General features: G+C 39.6%; 1 long non-coding RNA gene across 1 annotated transcript in view; it reads left to right on the top strand.

Moving 5' to 3' along the window:
- Nucleotides 1-13,416, top strand: part of LOC109308155 — a 30,825-nt gene extending 17,409 nt beyond the window's left edge. Inside the window, exons 2-4 of the long non-coding RNA XR_002100507.1 lie at nucleotides 8,548-8,611; nucleotides 12,561-12,597; nucleotides 13,348-13,416. This is a non-coding gene — a long non-coding RNA (uncharacterized LOC109308155). The remainder of the gene's footprint in view (nucleotides 1-8,547; nucleotides 8,612-12,560; nucleotides 12,598-13,347) is intronic.
- Nucleotides 13,417-24,938: the final 11,522 nt, after the last annotated feature.

The following is a 24,938-nucleotide window of genomic DNA, read 5'->3' as shown; positions in this document are numbered from 1 at the left end:
CTCCTTTGTTGTGGCTCACCTCTCCTGTTTTAATATGAATGTGGTGGCCAGAACCAGAGGGGTTACTCTCATGAGCAATAAATATATGCTGTTGGAGACATCCAAGCAATTGTCTAGCAGTTAAGATTAGCTAATGCAAAGCTTACAAGTTTGCAACCTGCAAGTGGAATTTGTCTGTCACAATTTAACCAAAGTGTTGAATCTAACTGTTTGCACTGATCTTGGGATTGACTGGGCTCCCAAATAAGCAGAAGTACAAGATTAGCTGATCTAACAGGTTTTTTTAAAGGTCAGCCATAACAAGATCTGACCACCTAATATAATTAGCACATTCCAAGAAATCCAAGGAATAAGAAACCAAGGGGTTGAGCTTGGGCAGAATAATGCTAATTTCAAACCTCAGAGTAATGTGGTGTAATTTGCTTATTGAGTGAACCCAAGTTCGGGTGGTAACCTTTCATGATAATTTCTAACACCTTTTAATCCCAGAGGGTAACAGCTATAGGGCAAAATTATGAGTGGTTCTAAAGCCAACAGATTAGCATAAAATAAGGCATAAAAGAACATGCATGTCAAGTGACTAGTTAGAAGGACAGGACAGAAGGACCATCACTGTACCAAGCCGGGACCCCAGACTCCTAGCATGAGTGAAGACCAGATCCTGACCAACAGACCTTCCCTGTGACCCCTCGGACAGCGTTGATCGGGGACACCTGACTTTGCTGGAACAACTTGGTGCGCACCTGGCATAGAGGGACTGCTGATAAGTAGCCAACCCCATGTGGGAACTCTTTGTCATTCTGTCTATCTGTTGTTATTATTTACTATTAGATCTTTGTTACTGTACTATCTATTTGTTGCATTAACCTTTCTGTTAATTGTTGTATGCTAAGCTATAAGTAAATTTGCCTTTACTTCACTCCCGACTCACCTCCTCGATCCTGAACCCAGCAGCCTAATGGCTGATACACTCACAGTGCCTAGCCGGCCTGTGACATATGAACCACCTGAGGTAAGCTAGAGTCAGGTGTTCCCTTTTCCTGGGATCTGCCCCATTCATGCTGCCATTCTCCAACCCCAGCATTCCCAGATAGGGCTTCTTTCTCCCGGGAGCCCTGTTTCACTGAGGAATTCTTTAAGGTGCTGGACCAGAGCTATGCCAGCCACCATGTATCTTGGGGCATCTCCGCTGCATTTCCGCGCATTCCTGGAATTATCTGTCCCCTAACCCAGGGGCAACAGGTAAGAAAAAAGTCTTTACCCCAGGGGGCCTTGCGACCTTTTGGTGTCGGGGCTGACTCACTTGCTGCCCCATTCTGGCCATTGCTGCTGTACATCCTGATGCCAGCAAGGCAGTTGGGCTTTTGGTGGCTGAGCAAAAGTGGGGAGGTGGGGAACTCCCCCTTTCAGATTCTCCCCCATTCTTCTATGGTGATGGACTGAGGTTGTAGAGAAACCTTTAAGATGGAACTTGATTAGTTTATTAAATTGGTTATCTGATATGGTTGCCTATGACATTAAGGACTCAGTGACCCAGATTATTTCTCTTTCAAGGCAGCAACAGAGGAGAGGGTTTAATACTTCAGTTTTGAAGTTTGGTAGACCAGGTTCTTTGGGTAGATGTGATAGCTTTTATTAGACCAACTAAATAGTTTGAAAAATTCTTCTTTGCAATCTTTTAGGCACAAACACCTTTCTTTAGGGGAGAGTCTAGTGTTGTTTTGTGTTCTCCTGGATGGAATATTAGACAATATGCAAAATGAAGGTCTATGAAAATGCAAATGCATGGCAGTGAGGATCAGAGGCCATGGGAGACAATAAGTATGAGATGGAGAGAAAGAGGGGAATGTTGGCCTGGTGAGAGAATGTAGCTGGTAAAATGTAGAGAGGTTACCTGGGGTTGGTGGATGGTTATAATATGCCATAAATCCAATGTATATATTTAGTCCATGATTTTTTGTATCCAGGAGGTTGATGAAGTGAAGTTCATAGGCTTGTCTATGAGAAGTGTTTTGTAAATTCCCTTTGAGGATTAGAACTGAGAGATTGGAGAGAGAGTGGTTGATTTGTGAGAAGTGTGCACCTACAAATAATTGGGTATTTTTTGTCTTTGATAGATTTTTGGTGTACATTCATTCTGGTACACAGTTGCTGTTTGATTTCTCCTTCATATTTTCCATCGAGCATGTAGTGCACTGGATGAGATATATTACATTTCTGGAGATGCAGGTATAAGATCCAGGAATGGTGATGGTTCTCTTGTGGGGTGTAGTTATTGTGGGAGTGCTGGAGATATGTTGGCAGGTTTTACATTTCTTGTCCCAGCATGATCTGTCTCATACCTGTCTCCCATGGCCTCTGATCCTCGCTGCCATTTGCATTTTTACAGACTTGCATTTTGCATATTAGCTTATATTCTATCCAGGAAAACACAAAACAACAGCAGACTCTCCCTATGCCTGAAGATGGGTGTTTGTGCCTGAAAGCTTACAAAAAACAGTTTTTCAAACTATTTAGTCAGTCTAATAAAAAATATCACATTTACCCCAAGAACCTTGTCTACCTATGTCCATATACCAACACAGCTACAAGCAACATTTTTGCAGTTATGAACATAAACACTTAGTGGGACTGAAGTAGAATTTAGTCCTTTTTTGTTGGATTCAGCCCTAAGAGATCAGGTCTTCCACAAATGTGACATTGCTTTTCCCAACTTACAGAGCAGAGACTTGTCAGAGCCCTAGATTCTTAGAGAAAACCTTCCTACTTCTTTAAAGACATAAATTCTAATGTATGTGTATTACACATTGCCATAGACTAATCCAGGTCATCTCTTAGGAAATTTCAGCAATCCTTGAAGAAACTCCTTTTCAGAGCCTTACCTTAGGCTCGCAGTCATGAGAGTACTACCTGCCAGCTCCCACTGAACCCTACCTCATGGATGGATAGGAAGTGAACTTGCCACAATGGAAGTCAAAAACACAGTGTGTTTGTGTTTGTGCATGTATGTGTGTAGACAAGGTTCTTTGGTAAATCTGATATCGTTAGACCAACTCAAATAGTTGGAAAAATTCTTCCTTGCAATGTTTTGGGTACAAACACCCTTTCTCAGAGTGAGCAAGCATCTGTAGTTGGTGTGTACTCGTCCTGGGTGGAAGGAATAGTAAAGAAGCTAGAGGCTGGCATGGATGCAAGAAAGCCAGTCAGTGAAAATGTAAATTGAGGAGTCAGTAGGTGAGACAGTCTGGGTTATGGAAGGGGGAGGGGTCGGGAGAATGAATGTAGCTGGTAAATAGTGGAGAGGTACCTGGGGAGAGGTACCTTCACTTCATCAACCTACTGGATATAAAAAACATGGACTAAATATAGACATTGATTATGGCACATTATAACCTGCTTAACATCTGACTCCCCAGGTACCTCTCCATTTACTAGCTACATTCACTTCCCTCCCTCCCCCCAGCCTCTCTCTCACCCACTGACTCCTCAATTTACATCTTCACTGACTGCCTTTCTTCCATGCAGACCAGCCTCTGGCTTCTTTACTGTTCATTGTATCCAAGAACAGCACACACCAACTACAGATGCTTCCTCACCCTGACAAAGGGTATTTTATTTGTACCCAAAAACTTGCAAAGAAGAATTTTTCCAACTATTTGAGTTGGTCTAATAAAAGATATATTTGCCAAAATAACCTTGTCTGCCTATGTCCTTAGACCAACACAGCTACAACTTACACCCCAGTATATGTATTTATATACTCAATGTGCACACTAATCTACATATTTACATACATAGAATAAACTGAAAGGCAGTAGGGGAAAATCATCAAATTTACATACAGACCAAGGGAAAGGCATTGCCTTTGAAAAATGTTTTTGTTTCTTTATAGGCTGAATAGGTAGCTGTACTTCAGATATTAATGAAACTGTTTAAATCAAAAGCTGATGTTATTATCATATGCCCTCAATTTTCTTGACCTAGATATTCTGAATAAATTCTACATGCTTTTTAGATTTAATTTTTTTATTTGTTTTTGTTGTTGAAAACCCCTTGGTTATTTTAATGTTTTAAGAGGTCAGGCCATGTTCAGAAGTGCTGTCAAAAATCTTTTCTTTAATGTGCGTTATTGAAATGTGAATTTCAACACACAGTATTGGATTGCTTTAATGATCTAATACTGTCACTGCTGTGATTCAAATAAACTTACTAATTCAAATTCAGAATGTTCTGCTTTAGTGAACATTTATTTTAAATGTGAATCCAATAAGTTTTTCCTGCAAGCATTCGTTTTATACTTTATATATGCTTTTTCAAAAAAGCCTTGACACATTAATGTTAATTTTACTATTTATCAACATTGTTTTCTTTGCTGTCTTTCAAGACAGCAGAATTTAGATAGCAATCCAAGCCCAACAAAATACATAGTTTAGTAGATGTGGAGATGTCTGTAAGCTCCTCAAACGCTACTCAGTACGTGTATCCCATCAAAATTGTCACATGCACACATTATACAGTATTTTTTTCTTCTGCATCCTGTGCAACATGGGCTAGAGTTGAAGGTTTTCATACATGTCAATGCAACAAAAAGCACAGTTGTGCTGTCTTCTGAGAGTACTAGAAGAGTCTGTACACAGAGGAATACAATGGTCTGTACAGAAGACCTTCAATATGCATGGATCATATACTCTGGCTTAGATTGCTCCCTCTGGCAGACTTCAATTCTTCTGGCAAGATGCATAGACAGGGTCATAATTCTTCCTCCTTCTTGTATATTTCCTGCTGATTTCATCCCAGCAGGATCAGGGAATGAGTAGTACCTTGTTACAGATACTTTTCTTGAAATGAACTCTTGGGTGAACCATGCAAGGGAATGGGGTTTGGTATATCTTTTCATCTCCAATCACATCTATGTACCTATACAATAGTGAACACTTTCTGTCTCTTTATACTGAAGATTAGAATTTTTCATGCATGTATGTTGTATGTGTATGAGAGAGAGAGAGAATCATTCTGAATAGTTGGTGCAAAAACTACTAGGCTCCTTGCTTTCTGTATATTATTTAATTAGTATTAACATAATGGTTTCATGCACAGTATATATTGTGGCACTACTGTAGATGCCATTTTTTTTGCACAGATATGCTGTTTTTTCCCCCCTCAGAGTAAAATGTGCAAAATGATCATATTCCATATGAAGTATTCAGAGGCAGCCTTAGGGAAAATGGCATCCTGGGCAAACTTGTATTTTGGCACCGCCTCCTTGGCGTCCTCCCCTGGTGCCCCTTCCCCCCCTTGACACTTTCTCTTCATTTCAGCAGTGCTGCTGCAGAGAGAGGCAGGCAGGGGCATGGGATACAGTCTAGTTGGGAGGTGAAGTGGCATGGTCTGGCTCCTCCTGAGCAGGGGCTGGAGGTGGGGTGTGAGGTGAGCTGGGCTGGGCATTGCTTCTCCTGTCTGGGGTGGGGATTGGCTGGTGGGTGAGGGAAGAACACTGCTGTGAGTGCAGGCTGCTCACTCGCGTGTGTGTGCGTGCGCATATGTATGGTGTGCGTGCGCATATGTATGTGCATGTGTGTATGATACCCCCTGACCATGGTGCCCTGGGTGGTTGCTCATGCCACCCACCCCTAAGGCCGGCTCTGGATGGATTTGTTTCTAAATATTCATTTCCTGCACTACAGAAAAAATCCTATATATGTACATTTCCTTTTTATCTAGTTACTTCGCAAATACTCACAAAAATGTACCTAAGTTATACCGAACTGTATATTATATAACTAATTCAGTGAATGGGAATATTAAGAATATCTATTTCCTCTAAATATTGAGGATCTACATGAAATCTTTGATCCAACTGTAAATCTAGGAAAAATGTAATTTGCTAATGAGACATGACATGATTTCCATAGGTTTCAAGATGTTCTATTAATTTAGACTGTAGCTGTACTTACAAACTTCTTATAACTTTTGGAAGTTGAAACCTGTACAATATTTTATTTTAAAGTTACTATCTCTTGTACAGTTTTCAAGTTACCAGTAGTTTGAGGTATATTTTAGGTCACGGGTCAAAACTGAGCTGTAATAGGTTACATTTCATAGTGAAGTGGAGATCTGGGAAAAATACATTTCTCCTGACATAATAGAAAAGGTTCAATTCCTAGCAGTCTATGATGCATTCAGATGTAACTGTACAAGTTGTGAGAACCACTAGATTATATCTTCATATTAGTATAGCAGTCCTCCAAATCTCAAAAGGAAAAGACCTGTCATATGAATTTCTGATCTCCCACTTAAAACCAGGAAGGCTTTGGGATATGGGACTCAAAGTAAACATGAAAGTAATGGCCTTGGTTTAGTCTTATACAACTTGTGCATGTGGAGTAGTCATAGGCCAGGTCCCAAATGTGCAAATAACTGCTTTTTTCTCAGTTTGGCATACACAATCAGGAAATTGTTTTGGATAAACTCTAGATGAAAATATTTCTATTTTTGTTGTCTCAGTGATGGATAGCCTTCCCCACTCTACTAACACCAAACAATTCCTCACTTCACTGAACACAAAACTATCCATACAATGGACTTATCTGTATAACCTGGGAAGTAGGATTTTTGTACTGATGGGAGTGGAGCAGGATGTTTCATCCCTGTTTCTCCTTCTGCACATCTTCTAGTACCTTTAGAGATAGTGATATGGACTAATAATGGGCACACTAACACTAAGGAACCCTCTGTACATTACATATATCACGTAGTTACTGGGCTAATTGTGCAATTAATTTGGACAGACTACACGTACACTTTAACTATAACATCTTAAAAAGGTCCAACCAGCTATAAGGTTATTGCTGGAGAATGTGTAATAACTTTATAGCTGGTTTCTATCCAGCTTTAATTTGCACATGTAGCAGGGTCTGTCCCTGTGGCGGGAGTCACAGATTACTGGCAGGACCCAAAGACCACAGCTGCAGTACTCATGGTCCTGGAAGCTATGGGACACTGCCACAGTTGCAAGTCCCATTAGCTAGAATGGATTACAAAGGTACCATTTCTTTATTATGTGGATGCATACATACTCTTTTGAACTTGACCCTTTGTTTTGTTTTTGAAAGAATTCTTCACACATTCTGTATCCAGCTTGAAGAACACATAGCTCCCATGAAAACCATTCTGACTGAACAAAGCTCTGTATATCTACAGGTGCCTGGATAAAGAAATGCAACTCACAACCTGAAATCTAATATGATGTACAGTGTTCTAAATTCATAAGCCATGAACACACAAAACATTTTGCATCTGTCAACCCATTTGAGTTATTTTTGTGCTTGGCACCCATTAGAACATAATTTGTGCCCATTTTTAGTTTTGAGAAATGTTAGAATTTAATTGTAGTGGGGAGCATATAATTAGTCTTGAGCATCTGCCAGCCATTAAGTGCTCTAGTGGCCAACATTTTCACAAAGCTTTGAATCACAGCCTTTGGGTTCACTAATGACTTGGTATCATTTGCCTGCAGCAGCCTGTGAAAGAAAAATATTTGTAAACATTAAAGTTTGTTTTATATTAACAGTTTATCTACTGAATGAAACAAGGATCAAATGTGCTCCAAGGCAAGTAGGTCTCCCTGCTTGTTCTTTGTTCTCCCTAGTTCTCATAAGTAACAAACACATTGATTTTGGTAGGCCGCCTTTTTACACACACACACACACACACACACACAGAAAATCAAATAATCTTGTCTATATTTTTGCTTCTAATACTTCCAGCAACCTACATAATACCTTATTTTCCATGACTGTGGGCACCCAAATTTTGTATACATCACCATAACTCTATATTGAAAAAATGCTCTCTTTTGAGCCCAACACTGTTTAGTAGGTATTTTGCCTTCACTGAAGTCACCAATAACAACATACAACTATAAAATACTATTTATTGAATATAGTATTGAATATATAGTATATATAGTATTTTATAGTTGTATGTTGCTATTAGTGACTCCAATGAAGGCAAAATACCTACTAATCAGTGGAGATTTTGATCTTGCTAATATTATACTGTATCTTACAGTGTTGGGCTCAGAAGAGAGCATTTTTTAAATATATATATGTAAAAGAGGACTGATGTCTGATGGAGTCATTTTGGATCATACTGAAAGAATGTCCTCTAGCTACATTGTACTTGTGTAAGAATGTGTCAAAAAGAAAGAGAAAAATAAATGTGAAAAGCCTAGATGATAATACAAAAGCAAGTTATTTCTTCTTGTGCTATATTTCATTATGGACTACAATATATTACCTAAAAGGTCAGGGAACATATCTAATACTTTCTGTAATGTTCTGAAAAATGGAAAGGAAGCTTTTTAGAAACCAATTCAAATGCTATCTCCTGCCATTTAATCATTGCAGCTTCGATAAGGTAACATTTTGCACACTGGCAAGGAAAAACATTTTAGTATTAAATATTCATTATCTGTACAAATTAACAAAATGTCTTTGTTCATACTTTCCAATGTCAATTTAAGTATTATTTTTTATAATCTCCTAGCTGAATGCCTCTCCAAAGGTGAAAGTGTGACATCTTATTACCTCAAGAGGAACTTGCTTTTGAGGTTAGCTCTTAGAATAGTTCCATCATGCTGGGGTTGACATACAAGTAAAATTATTCACTGAAACACTCAGGAAATCCTTCAGAGGATCATGTTTACAGATATGAAAGCAAAATTTCTCTGCTCTAGTCAAATAGTTGAAGTTCTTGCTCCTACATCCTAAGTAACATAAAAAGTTGAGAAGCAGAACAGAGCAATAGTTTCCTTTAGTGAAAAGATTTGTCATCTTATTTTAACTAGGTTACAGCTGGAAATCAAAGAAACTGTAGGTGGAAAGACTTCAGAAACTGAGTTTATTCTCCTGCCATTTTAGCCTATATTCCTTAAACAAAAGGCTCTGTCTGATACTAAACTGATACCATAGTTAAAGTAAGCCAAAAGCCCTTGATTTGAAATGTTAGTTTATGCAAAATTTAATACTTCATGTGGTGTATGCTGGGCTTTAATTTTTCATGTAGGTTTAAAATGGAAACTCTTTACTGCAATGTCAACTTCCTACACTTAGTATAATTTCACTTATCAAAGATGTTGAAGACCACTCTTAACAACAGTAGTCTATCATGCTGGATACGATAGGATTTTGTCTTAGAGGTTTAAGCCCTGTGTTTAATTATTCCTAGTTGAAACTTATGGGCCAGCAAGTTTAACTGTTACTTTTGATGAGTGCTGCTAGGGAAGAAAGCCAAAATGCTAGTTGAGATTTGGTGACAGAAGGCACGTCTGCACGTGCAATTCCAATGAATGTGACTGAATAAACTCTGGTTAAATTTGTTCCAGAGTAAACTACTCCTGATGTCACTGTCTACTTGGGCGTTTAAGTACAGTAATTTACTCTGCTGTCAGATAATACCTGTGTCTGACAAGATGATCTGATGGCACTGTAAATGAGTCTACACCAGTCAAATTGCCATGCATATGTAAACGGTGATGCTTTACTGTGCAGTAAATTAGTCTACTGTTCAGTAAAGCACATGTATATGCATGCCCAGTGAAGCCAGACCTACTGTAAAGCAGCTCCGAGCTTTCCTAAAACTGTAGTAGATGCTGATGCCCCCTAAAGAACTATCTACTAGGGATAACTAGTGGTACCTACAAACAAAAGGACTACCTCAGCTTTTAACTCCTTTCTTTCTCTATCATTTCACTTAGCTGGAGTTGCTTTAATTCATCTTTCTTTTTTGTTTCAGAATGGGGTAAGTTTCTTCGTTCCACTGTCATTCCATTTAAAACTAAATGATAGTTTTAGAATGGTTTAATGGCTATTGTTAGGAGGAATAAAAGATTGCTGAGAGTTCAGAACTTAAGCAATCTCTATTTGTTTTGGGTTAATGGGAGATGAGTTCAGGCTATTAGTAAGTCATAGTAGAAAAATATGGAATATTTAAAGTAACAGTTTTTATATAATTGCTGTGTAGTAATTACTTTTAATTGTGATGGTTTTTATGTTCTGATTGATTGAAGAACATTATTAACCAATCAATATGCAGGGAGTTAAATACCTGAGAAATAAACCTACAAACATGAGTTGGTAATTGTGCACCCTCCTGAGCCCTGTTTTAGATGACCTGGTTTAACCTATGGGCCTTACAGACAATTAGCAGGCATAGCCACTGGTTAAGTATTTATTCTAGACTTGGCTAAGCCTCAGATACTTTCCTAAAAACTAAACAGATGAAGAAGAGATTAATGGGAATGGTATTGTTTTTTTCTTTTCCTGTTCTTACTTTTTCTACTAAAACAAAATTTGTGCTTGTTTAAAGCATCCAATTGATGGGCATGGGAAGTGAAATATTCAGTTTTGTCTGTAGAATTGCTAAAAATTTGGCAAGCTTTACAACCACAACCTTCTTCTGTATTTCAGCTTCACATGGAAGAACAAGCATTAGTTTCTTCTTCATGTCCTTTTAGTCTTTGCCTTACTGCTGTGTGTACCAAATGCTGGTTTTTTTCAGATACAGAAATTAGCTCATGAAAAACTAGATCCAAAGTGCGATAAAACCAAGGCAAATCTTTTAATTGAGTTCATTGAACATTAGATCTTGCGTAAGGTCCTGCTACCACAGAATAATACCTGTTGTGGAATAATGACTTAGGGCCTTGTTGCACTTTAATTTTAGGTGGCTGCACCTAACCTCTGAATTGACCACACATTAATACCTGAAATTATTTTTAAGCACATTTTAGGTGCCTTAAAATTACACCACTCCAGGACAGATTTATTTCTGCTCTATGTTATCTAAGTCATGTTCATTAATGTATGGCCACTCCTCATTGATGAGCCGCCCAAGTTGCAGTCTTTCTGCATCCCAAGATGCAGTGTTCCCTTCCCCACCATCCTGTTCTGTGTGGACAAACTTTCCACCTCCTGAACTCTGCTGCCCAGGAGATGGTTCTGGCACCAAGACAACTCCCCCTCCTGCCCCTGGGGGTGTGACCTTCCCACCTCCAGGGGTGCAACCTAGTGCAAACAGCCTCAAGAGCACATGCCAGCTAGTCAGGTTGCAGGGCATGGACAGGTCCAGGACTGGGGTCTAGAAGAGTGAGAGGGAAACAAGATTGGGGGCTAGATTGAGTTCCCATGAGCTGGGGCTTTATTCCCCATGAGCAGGGGCAACAGCTCCCCCAAAAGTGCCTTCCTTCACTGCTTCTGCCTTCCAGCCATCCCAGGAACCACAATTAGCATCCCCCATACCCCAATCCTAGATCCCAGTTTATTGAAACATGAGACCTTATTTAATGTACTTCCTCTTTATTTCTTTTTAAATCCTTTTTTTTTACATCTTTTATTTTATCTGTCAGTGACTGACTTCCTTCATTTTGCCACCCTTCCCTCACTCCCATTTCCTTTCCACTTCCATTTCATTACCCACCCTCATCCCACTAACTCTCTGCCTCCCAGCTTCATATTCCCACTCTCCTCCCCACCTTTATCTCGCATCCTGCTATGTAGACCAGGGGTAGAAGCCTGTCCTGGCTCACCAGGCCTGTAGTGGCAACTCACAGCTGTAGCTAGTACTCAGGTTCCTGCTTGCTAGCCCTCCAGTAGCAACTCACAGCTGTACAGGTAGAATATAGTCAGAGAAAGTTTTTAGCCTTAATGTGTGACCACTCCAAACTTTAGTTAGCACTAACACAGATCAGCATTTAAGCAGTTCAAAGTGCAATGTGTAACAAGGCCCTAACAGTTGCTACCAACCCGTGCACAATGTAAACTGATGAAAGGATTCATATCTCATTAATTCCTATATGAACTATCCAGTTATCAACTGGATAGTTGCCCTTTTGAAAAGAAATGGAAACACTCTTTTTAAATGATAAGCCTTTCAGTTCAGACAAAGTATCTGGTATTTGAAGCCATTTCCTATACAATTTTTATATTTTATGTGGTTTGATGAGTTTCTTTTGGACATGGCAATAAGTTTTAACAGAAGTTAAAACAAAAACAGAAGGAAGAACCCCCCCCCCCGCCAACCTCTTTGCAATCCTGCAGTTAACAAATTTATATGAACCAGTAATGTATGTTCTAAATTATTCTGGAGAACTGAAAACACAAGGAAATGTCACTTGCTTATAAAAATGTGTTATGAAATACACTGAAGCCACTTTAAGAACTGCAGGAGGTATTCATGTCTTGCAATCACTACAATGATACTGAAAGTCTAAGAAGGCTATTAGAGAAAGAAGCTGCTGGGTCCATTGCAAAGTGAAATGATGATATTATTATGTTGTGCTACTAGGGTAAGAATGAATCCAGCAAAACAGAAGGGGATTTTTAGTTCCTGTTTAATGGAAAAAATGAAACAAATTGTTCTGCAATTGTTTTCCATTTCTCCAAATGAGCAAACATGTTGCTTCATCCTGGAAAATTGAGTGAATTTTAGGTTCAGCATTATCATTCTCTGAATAACAAAAGCAGAATACTTACATTTATTGCTGTGTTTGTCTCTTACAGACATTTAAAACTACATTATGTACTTCAGAGTATATTGGTAAGTTTCCTCATGAAAATGATTGACTGGCATCTGCAATTAAAAGCAAGTAGATAGATAATTAGATATATTACAAAAGCCTTTTGCTTTTAATTGTGTAGTAGTAGGTAAAGCATTTCTGGGGTTATCTTTCTTTGTATTTGGATGTCATTCACTAGTTTGCTTTAACAATTGGGGAAGAATCAAAGAATGTTGTATGATCTAGTATATAGTTTTAACAGGAATTAAAGATAAGAATGTTTATACCGGGTCAAACCATTTGCCCAGCAGCCTGTTTCTAACTGCAAGTAGTATTAGAAGCTTCAAGAAAAGGTGTAAAACCCCTCATAATAGACAATTATGGAGAAATTTATTTAGGAGAAATGACATTTTAACCCTTTCCATCATTGGTTGGCTTAAACCCGGATGGTTTATATTTCATGTAGTCATTTGTCCAAAATATTGTAAATGTTGATTTTTCTCATTGGTCATATATTTCTAATCTTTTTCTGAAGTCTACTAAGTTCCTGGCCTCAATGATACCTTGTGGAAATCAGTTTTGGCCATGCTAGGTGTATAAGAGAATTCTTGTACGCCATCCCTTATCAATATGTTCTTTATCTGTGCCATAGACATATTTTCGCAATGTTTAGAATTTACTGTGAAGTGTATTTTCCATGACCTTCCAGTTGTAACATCGGGCACATTAGGGACTGTCTACCTGGGGAAATTTACCAGGATAATTATACTGATGTTCTTAATCTTTTATAGTTCCATTGATGTAATGCCTCATGTGGATATTCTTATTATACCAGAATGAGTGCCATTTTCCTGTGTAGGTTATGTGGCTATTAATATAAATGAAAGTGTCTGAGGGCCAAATCATCCTTCCTCAAGACTTGGGTAAAACTATTGGTGTCAGTTGGAATCTTTCCTAGATATGTCTAAGGACCTAAATATTGGGCCATGCATGATGGATTTAAATCTTTGCTGTTTTGTCTAGAATAATACATCAGTAAAGAGGTAACTTTCTTGTCAGGTAGCTTGGGTACTAGCAGAACTCAAATCCTAAATGACATATGGTACAGAATTGGAAGATTCAATGTGGCAGGAGTTTTATGCACACTTCAAAATAATGAAAAACACTTATTGGGAAAATGTCATGTACTTACAGCTCACTATACATGCTGCTTCTAATCTTATTTGTACAAGTATGGGCAAAGTCTACTAACGACGCAGATCATCATCTTTCTGTTGAACTATGGTATTGATCTCTACAAGTCAAGGCTGATGCAGCTCTGAATGGCTTTAATTACAAGTATACACAAAAATAATTGGCAGAGTAAGAGGGCTAGGAAAATTCTTTTTATAAAGAACATTTTTTCCCTAATTTTCACATTTTAGTGGAAGGAAACTAGTAATAAGGATGGGGTATTTACTGAAAAGTGTAAGAAGTTGCCAAAAATCTCGACTACAAAGAACCATAATTTAGGACATGTTTATTTTGTTTCCAATGCTCCTTTATAGAGGAAAAGTTTTTTTTTTATAATGTTATGAGTTTCCTCAATAGAATCTGAAACTTTCATTTTACATCATGTTTCTTCCATCAGTAGTAGATTGTTAACAATGCCACAGTTCATTATGGGACTGCAAATTGATTTCCTTTGTCATGCTGTTGTTAATAGGATTATTTTTCAAAATAATATTATTTTTTTCAGTATTGACCTCTTGGAAAAGTGAGGAAATGCAAGATACACAGGCCAACAGAAAGTTTTTTAGGATAGTGACTTTCTGTGGTGAAGAAAAAGAGGGGTTTTTATTATTATTTTTGATATTCATGCAGACTTTATTTTGGGTTTCTTTTTCAGCTGCTCAGATCAGTTAAGATATCTAGGATTAAAGACCACTGTTGCTTTTTTTGCACCTCTGAGCCAACAGTCACTTAAAAGGTGGGGTAGCAAAATCATTTTAAAGGAAAATGTATCTTTCAAATATTTTTCTGTGCCATAGTGCCTTCCCCATAATGAATGCAGTCTAAAAATGCCAATTGTCTGGAAAACTCCTAGGATGGCCAATGTGAAAAGGTCAAAAGACTTGGAAGTTAAGTAATTCAAAATATCACATAGAAAAGGCCTGGTTTATACACTATATCCCAGGAAACTCTTTTCTCCCATCTTTCCTTAATTTTATTGTAAACAGTTAGGACTGTGAGTGCAATGATAATAGGCGGTAGGTTTAAACAATAGCTACAATACTAGAAGCTATGTTATCCTACTTCTATTGGTGAAGTGGAAATAAAAAAGAGAATCTCATATGTTGCCTTTTGCCCTCAGTGGAGGAGCGGGAACTCTCTCTGTGGCCTTAAACTGCTGACATACTATTGTGTCCATAACTGTGATGCTAGACTTGAACCCAGAGTTTTGCAGATGATGAAAAGAAGTCTGGGCAGAATACTGATAATGCCTCTCTGAGTGCATCTACATGTGATGCTATGTCTCCATAGCAACATGCTATGGTGACGTAGTGTTGGTGGGCACAAACTCGGAGACTGCAGCTATGTCACTGTCGCAACATGCTCCCTTGCTATAGCATGTTGCTGTGGTGACATTGTGGCAAAAAAACCTCCATGTGCTGCCAGCACAGTGCAGTACAGGCTGTTACTGTGCCATCATTTAGTACGTCCAAAAGAAAGTACTTAAAGATGGCGTAGTAACAATGGTGCTGTAGCGGGATGTGTAGATGCCTTCTATATATGTTCTTACTTCTTTGGACATGAAAATATATGAGACATATAGGGTCATATTGACTCAGAAGAGATATCTGTGTAGAGATAATGTGTGTGTTGTGGCACCGCTGATCTTCTTCACTGGAAGAAACACACTTCACTGCTTGTCCTGCTCCTGATGGTGCAGAACAAGTGGCAAAGTGATCTCCCCACTTTCCTCTACCCATCCAGACCTGTGCCTGTGCACACAGGAGTTGTGCAAGATTCACTATTTTCTTTTAAAATGACAAGAAAAAGGATGTGTGTAGAATGGGGGGGGAAGGGGAGGGAAGCGGGGCAGGGCAGATGGTGATGCCACCCATCTTTTATATTCTAGTCTAGAAGATCATTTTACCAGCAAGTGGTAGTGCTTTGGTTATATGATGCTATAGGCTAAGCTAGGTGCAAGCACTCTAATCCTCCTCTTGAAGCTGTGTTACTCTGCAGAAAAGAATGCAAAATAGCCAAAAAGATAGCACAAATTTGAAGCATGACCATGTATCCTTGTAATCAGAATTCTCACTTAGGAGATCCCAGTTTGTTATTTATTCAGTGCCTGTTCAGTGTAAATGCATAAACAATTCTTGAGGGAGGGACCAGGGCCATGCCCTAACCACTCTCAGCTGAGTGCCATGCTTTCACTGGTGCTCTCTTTTTGGCCCCATTAATTTTAGTTCTTTCTGAACAGAGACATGTCTTCAATGGGAGAGATCAAGAGTGCACTGGTGGTTAAGGTGCTTTTCTGCTGGGGTGAGAGATGCCTGTGGAAAGAATTAAATTTGCATCTCCTACTTTTTAGGCAAGTATTCAAACTATTAGACAAAAAGATGAATGGCAGGATTATTACCATCTCGTCTTTAAGAAGTGTTTTAATGACTACAGGTATGACTACTTGTGTACTTTTTAAGGCTACAAGTGTAGTTTGAGGGTTTCAGTATGTGTGTGCGCGTATGTATGTGTGTGTGTTTGTGTTTCATACTGTGAAACAATACTTTCTTTATTATAGAAATAGATGTATCAAAAAGTTTGAAGAGTTTCCAGCCACATACCTATATTTTGCCTAGTGAGATATTTCCGAGATAACTGTGCTTAGGAAAACCAAACTCTCTTTAGATTAGATGCTAGCATCATTCTGAAGTTATATGAATTTTGGAAAGGGAGACATAAATAAAAATATAGGTTATTTAATCTAACTTTCAATGCTGTTCCATATTTACAGCTCAACAGGGCTTGAATTGATCAAAGGCAACCTGCAAAATTAACTAGCAGTCATAAATCATATAATATTCCAGGCAATTTTTCAGTAAAATAAAAATGATGGAACCCAAGTGGCTTGTTTGTAACATGAAATAGAGAGGAATCATGGTATTTTTAAAGTGAAAAATATAAACAGGAGTCTATCCTGAAGAAAACTTGAGGTTTTAGAAGAAGAAATAATAGGCTTCCTCATTAATAATCTCTAAGAGAAAGAAAAACAGCATTACTTAAGACAAAGAAGATATTATAAGTGGGTTTCTGTTATGTTTTATAAGTGTAAGACATTTTAAAGCAATTAGTTTGGATGGCTCTCATGTTAATGAATAATTCATGTTGCTAGGTATGACTAACAAGGATGGCCTGAAAAATATCTCAAAATGTCAGGTTAAAACCTAACTATGTTTTGGAAGCAATATAGGTTTTGTATACCCATACCACCTCAACACTATTTATGCCATTTGTTCTTTTTTATTCATTGTCTTCAAACTGAAAAATTCACTCAGATCTTGATTTTGAATCACTTTACTTAGAGGCCAAATATTATGAGGGTGGGGGGAGGGTTGTGGTAGATAACTAAGTATAAGAGCAGGACTAGATAGGGGTACATGTGCACGATAAACCTACCAGTAAATAGGGCTGTGTGAAGCTTCGGTCCCTGATTCCATTTGGCAGAGATTCGGTCCAATTCGGTGGCTAAATCTCTGAATCTGAATTGAATCAGAGGACCTTTTAATCTCTACAAATTGATTTGGAGAGATTGGGACAGATTCGGCAATTTGGGTGTAGATACAGCTTTAAATGTTTTTTCTACATACCTCTAGGTAGCAAGGGCTCTGAACGGTGCAGTGCTGGGGTAGATGCAGCGTCCCACAGAAGCACAGGGGGCTCTCCAGCATGCTTAGCAGCAGACCTGGAAGTGGACCAGGAGCACTTCCAGTCCGCTTCCTGGTCTACTGGGGAGCATGCAGGGGGGCCCTCTGCACTTCCCCAGTTCAGTGACTGGTGCCTCCTGGGTCTGGGGGGGGGGTACCCGGGGTCCCTGGGGTCCCCCTGCAGCCCATCACTGAGCTGGGGGGGCCCCCAGCATGCTCCCTGACAGACCCAGAAGTGGACCAGAAGTAGTTCTGGTCCACTTCTGGGTTCACTGGAGAGCCCCCCGTGCTCCTGTAGGACACTTCATGCACCCCAGCACCACAGCAATCATGAGCCATGCTGCTACCTCTAGGTATGGAGAAAAAACTTTTAAAGCTGTGCCTGTGGCCAAATTGCTAATTTACTGAGTCAGCATCGAATCTTCAGATTCACCCAGATTGAATCAGGGAGAGAAATCTGAATCAACAAATTGAATCACTGTCCCAGATTCAGGCTGAATCCAAATCCAAATCGAATAGGGCCCATTTCGCACAGCCCTACCCATAAACCCAAACCAAACTAAACCAAAGCAATACTTGGACCTTAGAATAATGTGGGATTAATGTCCTTAGCATGAATAACAATACCTTGCACAAAGAACAGAAGCATTTTACACCTTTTAGTAAAAAGTTGAATGAAATAAGCATCATTTTTGGAAGGGGCAGAACAAGATGTGCTGCTGTAATAAGCATCTTAAGTTAGGGAGATCTCTATAAACAGCCATGTAAAAGATAAAATTCTTAAAAATGAGGTATATGGCATTATGCATTTTCTGCTAGCAAACTGGAAAGTAAATAATATTTTATCTCAGTCCTTGAAAGTGCCCACTCTAAACAAAAGAGATGAAACCCTGTCATTATTGAAGTCAATGGAAAAGTCTAAATGATTTAACGATGCTGGATATTACACTTACACCATGGAAAATATAAGAAGAAATTTAAACATTTGTAATGGTAGCTTGTAAGACTAGAAGATTTTCAGGGGTATAACAGAGGAGAGAATTTGTCTCATTGGCTTGAAATAATAGTTGCTTTTGCATCTAGTTGTGCCAAAGAATTTGTTTTATAGCAGATTAGGAAGCGCCACTTAAAGGCTACATAGAACTTTTTAGTGACCAAGCAGACATTTATTGTCTTGCAAACAATCATAAATTAAATCCTTAATTTGAGTGAGGCTTTCATTCATTATCTCCAGAAACAAAATGATGAAATGTTTTTTATGGAAAGATCCTTTTTGGCTAGCTCATACACTTGTTTGTGTGTGAATTTCTGTCCGTCTCTGTTTCTCTCTCTTTCTCTTTTTCTCTCTCTCACAAACACACACAGATACACATACTGTCTTCTGAAGTGTGATACATTTATGCACACTGGGAATGGAAGTCTCACATGTTAAGCAACGTTGTGATTTTGTGAATGAGGTTGATGAGAGGAGAATTTTAATGTGTTTCAGAAGTTCACTATATGAATATTTATAATTATGTAAAAGAAGTGATAAGAATAGAAAGCCTTGTTATATCACTGACAGCATGTTGTTTCTAGGTTGGTGTTACTGCATTGTCTTCAGTAGAATTATTCCTGATTTACACCAGTGTGAGATGACAATCAGGTCTTGTGTGCTTTCATTTGAATGCTATCTTCTTTTTTCATGGAGATTCATCTCACAGACTTTGAGACTAAGAACAGTTAAATTACAACTGTATTTACCCATTTATTTAGAACTTCAAATTTTAGATGACCATCCCACCCAATAGTTAGATTCTAGACAGGAAAATTACAAATGTGTTATAATTTTCCATGTATAGAATTTAGAAGGTTATCTTAAATTTATCCCATCCACAGTTTTGGTGGGGAAAGCAGCTGGGAGTGCAGAGGGGCCAGACCCTTCCTTGCCCTTCTGTTCCTGTGCCTGGCCCCCTGTTCCCCGTGCCTGTGCCTCCCCTGCTGCTGCCTGCCCCCCTGCCACATGCCTCTGCTCCCCTGTGCCTGTGCCCCTCTTTTGTGCTTGCCTCTCTGTACCTGTACTTGCCATACACTCAGTGCTCCCCACCCCCTACTCCCCCTGCCACCTGCCCCCAATGCTCCTTCTCCCCCATGCCTGGGCCTACCCCCCCCACTTCCTGCCCTAATCCTCTGGTCTCCCTTGTCACCTGCCCCCCACCTCTGTTGCCCACCTTCCCACACCCCGCATATCCCTGCTTGCCTTCTGCAGCTCTGCTCTTCTTTGACTGCAGGCAGAGGGCAGAAGCAGTTCGGGGCCTGGCTGGGTTGTGGCTGGAGAGGCCGGGGCAAGAGTAGGAGGTAAGCAGTGGGGAGTGGGGGCAGGCTGGTGGGGGCAGGCACTGGGCAGGGGGCAGGCTGCAGGCTGTGAAGTCTTCCCCCCCAAGCCATACAGGTGGGTCTGCCCTCTGCTTCCCCTTCCACACAACTCTTTCATGGCCTGGGCCTCCTCCCCCACCTCATGGGCCACTGCCTTCTCCAGGCCAGCACTTGAATCTAAGATGAGGCTTTGTTTTCCCCATGTTGTTTAGTGGTGGGGGCTCATCTTGGATTTGAGAAAATACAGTTTTTACCATAGTATGAGTGTGCTTTCTTTTTTGTGTGATTTCTTGTAAGAGAAAGACAACAATGAATGAGAATATTGATACAACTATACATAGTATTTTATTTTACATAAGGTTCAGTTCCAGGTAAACTTGATGAGAAGCCTAGAATTCAGAATGAAGCATAATATCTGTCAGTAAGGTTGACTCTTAACTAGAAATCTAAATTTAATTTTAAAATGCAGAGAAAAGTTGTCACCACATTCGTAATGAAACGCAGGTAAGTTCATCAGAAATATCTAAAATGAGAAAAAGTAGTCTTTAAAAATCCTTTAGTTAAATGTAAAAGTCTAAGAAATCTAATACAAACTGAATTTGTGCTATAATTAAAGAGTCATGTATCTAATTAACTGTTGTCTAAAATCCTTTTGTTCCTGTATCTCTAAGTGTCAGAGACCATATATAAAATGTGCATTACCAATTAGAAATTGGACTCAGAAGACAGCCTGCATTCAGTTCTAAGGAGATGCATTGAGGCATTCTAGTCAGGCATCTATGGTAAACTTAGTTAACTGGTATAATAGGGACTACTTGATTGTGATCTAGATACCAAATAGCATTGAACCAAATTGATAAAAAATTAACATATTTATGTAACCTCTTGAGCATTTACATAGCGAGAGATCATTTGTAAATAGGGTCAGTTAAAGAATGTGTGCCTGTGGCTGAATTTGTAACATTCACAGAAGGGCTCCCATCATTTTCCAGGCACACATCATTTATTTGGTTAATATAGTATTTTACCAAACTACTGGGGGGTAGAAAGAAAATGGAAAAAGTAAGCAAAGCCATCAAATCCTGTGTGCAGCTCTGAACGTCAGTACAGTGCAGTAGTTTAAGTAGTTTAGTGAGGGAAAGGTGAGTTGCCAGGCATTCTGCAGTTTTGAGTGGATGCATTAAATAGGTATCTGCCAATTTTTTTAATGGTCTTGATTTTTAAATGTAATTCCTTGATTCTTGATTTGCAATCCCCTATTCTTTAACTCTTGAACTTCTAGGTTCTTTTATATTCTCACTTGGCCCAGGTCTCTATCTCAGCCAGATCTTGTTTTTTTTCCTCAAGTTTTTGTTTGGTAGCAGTTGTCTCTTTCATCTAACTACGCTCATTACCAGAATTCCTGTATGAGGTAGAGAGAAGGCACAAGGAATGCAAATTCTAGCTCCATCAAAGTGAATGGGGATTTTGCCTTTGACCTTAGGATCATTTCTTACCTTTCCCCTTCTGGTGTTATAAGCAAGGACAAAACAAGGCTGGTGCTGCTGATGAGCTAGTGTGCTAGCCTTGCTTAAACAGTCAATATATTTTCCAAAGGTGGTAAAGCAGCTGCTTTTTTATACATTCCCTAGAGCTTTGTTTGGCACTAGACTTAAATCAGGAACTGTATTCTGGGAACTTGGGTGAGACACTGCAGTTCTGCACCGCCCACCCCTTTCATGTCCCATTCCCATTCTGGTGGCTACATCACAACTAAAATCTGAATGGGATGGTTACTATTATTATTACACTATTATTTATGGCAATGCCCAGAACATGCATTTATGACTGAGTCCCTGTTGTACAAACACATGAAGACACTAGGTGGGATTCAGACTTAGTTAAACTTAATCAGAGCTTAGTTGTTGATTTTTAACCCTCAACTGTTCTCTTGAAACTGTATCCATTGTTGTTCTCATGGGGTAACTTGTTACCCCGCAATTCAACATTGTTGGTCTCATGGGGTAACTTGTTACCCCACCCGTGTGAACAAAATGGAACCAGTGACAACAGTATACATGTACCAACAACTATTTATTAAATATACAGATTGTTTGAAAGACTACTTATGATGATTTGAGCCCAAACTATTATTTAACTAGAACACTGAACAAAATTTAAACTTTTTTTAGAATTTCAAAATGTGAATGAACAATTTGCTAAGTCTGCAGTTCACACGGTTTTCAAACTAACAATTACTTCCAAAAACATTTCCTAACTGTTTTAACTAAATATCACATTCCTCACAAAGCAGCGGTGTTGTACTGGGGTGCACACAAGCAAATTGTTTACAATCTTTGCACCATTTCCGAGTTTTGTGGTCGTCTGTCCTTGGACAGAAAGCACAACATTCACTCATACTTGCAGAAGTTGTACTGGGGTGAGTTGTGGCAATTTGTAATTTAGGCCAGTCATACCAGACTTGACGGACTTAGACAGATTATGTTTATCTATCATTCTTTGTTTTATTTGTCCATTGATCAACTGTTCTCTAGGCTCCTGCTGTCTTCTTAAATATGCTGTCTTCTTAAATGTGATCTTTACTTCCAGTCTGTACTGGCAGCCACATCCAGCATATTGAAAAATAGTGTCATTGGCCACCTGGTATTTTTTCATCTGCAGGTGGTCATACAGACTAAGTAGTCAAGGTTATCTACCCTAACCTTATTTTTACCGTAGTCATGGATGATGTTAGCTTTCTTTGCTCCCTACCCACTGACAGGTCATGGTGCATGTTTGAAAGCAACAGCACAACTTTGGACTTCTTTGGAACATAGGATGAGTTCCCCATCAAAAGCAAAAATGGATCAAAAACCTTCCCTTCTTCAATTTACCTGCATTTCGTTTGAGATATCGGCCTTGTTTTTCCGAATTGTACCCACATAGGTCAAGTCCTGCTGTAGCAGTCCTTATGCTAGGTCAGTACTTGTGAAGAAATTGTTACCCACAATATTCCTTCCTGTCTTGTACCAGGGATGAACCAGTTTTTCAATGACCTGGGTACCAAGGTTACTTTGGCATGGAGCTTCTGGTTGCTTGCCCAGGTAGATGTCTCCAGACAGGGGGAATGATGTTGCAGCATCACAGCACCACCATATTTTCAAGCCATATTTGGCAGGCTTGCTGGGCATACACCGTCTGAAGGGTCAGTGACCTCTGAATGCGGAGAGCTGCTCATCAACCATCAGGTTTATTCTTGGAATATACCATTTCCTGAGCTGCTCCACAAATTGTGTCCAAATATCTTTGAAGGCAGCAAGCTTGTCCACAGCTCTCCTTTCCTCATGTGTCAGTTTGTTGTCAAATCTCAGGTAGTTGGGGATTTGATGGAATTGTTTTAAACTCATGGTGGCATGGAAGCAAGGATGCCCAGTGTGTTTCTCCCACAACTCCTGCAGTGCCTCATGACCACTGTGCTATAGACCACTCAGCAATAGGAGGCCAATGTAGGCATTCATCTCGGTTTCGTCCAGCTTTTGCCACTCCTTTCTATTTTCAGGATGGCTATCATTCCACTCCTTGAATCATCTTTCTGCCTCTCTGTTTCTCTTATGATAACACTCAGGATATCTTGTGAGGGAAACGGGTGGAACGTTTCCACCACTGTGTCTTTATTACTTTTTCCTGTTGGCCCAGCACTTTCATGGACTATGCCCTTGACTGTTCTCCGATGAAGTATTAGCTGTGGACTTTTTTCTCACACTCTGCCATTTCTTCCTCTAAAGGCATCATCATTTACAATGTTTTTTGGAGGTGGTGGCAGTGGTTCTGCTCCATGTCCTGCTGTAGCTCTCCTCCGTTTTCCATGGTGGCCCCAGGCTGATGCTCTTCCCTTTTCCACTGGAATTGTTGGCATCACTTTTGCTTGTGGCACCAACTCCTCCTCATCTGAGCTGGATGAAGCTTCTGTAGATGCATGGTCTTCTTCCTCTGAACAATCTCTCATTTCTGGAACAAAGTCAGCATCCGCACTGCCTTGGGATAAGATTTCATCAGTGGATGTGTTACTGTTATTCCCCAGTTACCTGTGCAAGACAGACTTCAGCACTGCCTTCTCATCCTGGACTGCATAAAAAAAAGAAAAAAAAGTGATTACTGCTGAATGCATATAAATAACAATCAAAGACAAGCCTGTCCACCTATGCGGTCAAAGAGGCAATTCCGCCCTGCCCTAAGGCAGTGCAGGTAGCACCCTCTCCTCCTGGGCACAGAAGTCAGAGACCAGCATCCACCCTTTGCAGGCAAGCCAAATGTGGGTGGATGCTATTTGGAAACCATACATGTAGGGGCTAATTGAGAGCAGGTAAAATGGGTGTGGGGGGTTTCAAGTCCTTACCATTGAAGGGGCTCCATAGTGTATGCTATATTGCAGTATGATGTTGTTCTATTTCTTCTCTGCTATCCCTTTGCTCCTTTACTTACTTCCAACAAAGGCAGGGCAAAATAGCCTGTATGTTATGAAATGGGTAGGTGAGGCAGAGTTTTGCCATGAGAAAAGAGAGCAGAGGTGGATTTGGGTGTGACAAAGGGCTTGTTTTGGTTTTTTTCTTTTTGGCAGTGGGCAGGGTGTTTTGCTGACTTTGCAGCCTGTGAACAAAGTGGTTAGCAAAAGGGATTACCACATCTTCAAAAGCAGAGTGGAGGATGGTCATCCATTAGTTACCATGGATACCAGAAGCGGACATGAATGAGGTGTGAATGAATGCTGACCTTTCAAATGCATCCACCCAAAGTGACCAAATAGGTCTAGGTCTGTCATTTATCCAGAAATTGAGGTAACAAGTTGGGGTAATTGCATTGGGGTAACAATGCATTAACATGGACTTGGGGTAAATTGTTACTTCATATAGAAAAACACATTCACGCTTGAGGTAACATGTTTGTTACCCTGGGCAATTTTTCATCCACAAAGAGCAAACCATTCGTGTAAGCTGGCTGTTCTTTGGGGATATTGTGCAATGTGGTGCCAGTGACAATGTCCTAAAAATAATTATTTTTAGAATTAATTAACTTTAGGATACTGCACAAAATGTGAGTCTGGGGAAGAAAATTACCCCATGAGAAACTATGAAGGT

This window comes from Crocodylus porosus, unplaced genomic scaffold, assembly GCF_001723895.1.
Source record: "Crocodylus porosus isolate Cpor-Errol unplaced genomic scaffold, CroPor_comp1, whole genome shotgun sequence".
Taxonomy (NCBI): Eukaryota; Metazoa; Chordata; order Crocodylia; family Crocodylidae; genus Crocodylus; species Crocodylus porosus.
Note: the sequence above shows the minus strand (reverse complement) of the source record. Positions and strands in the feature narration are given on the sequence as shown.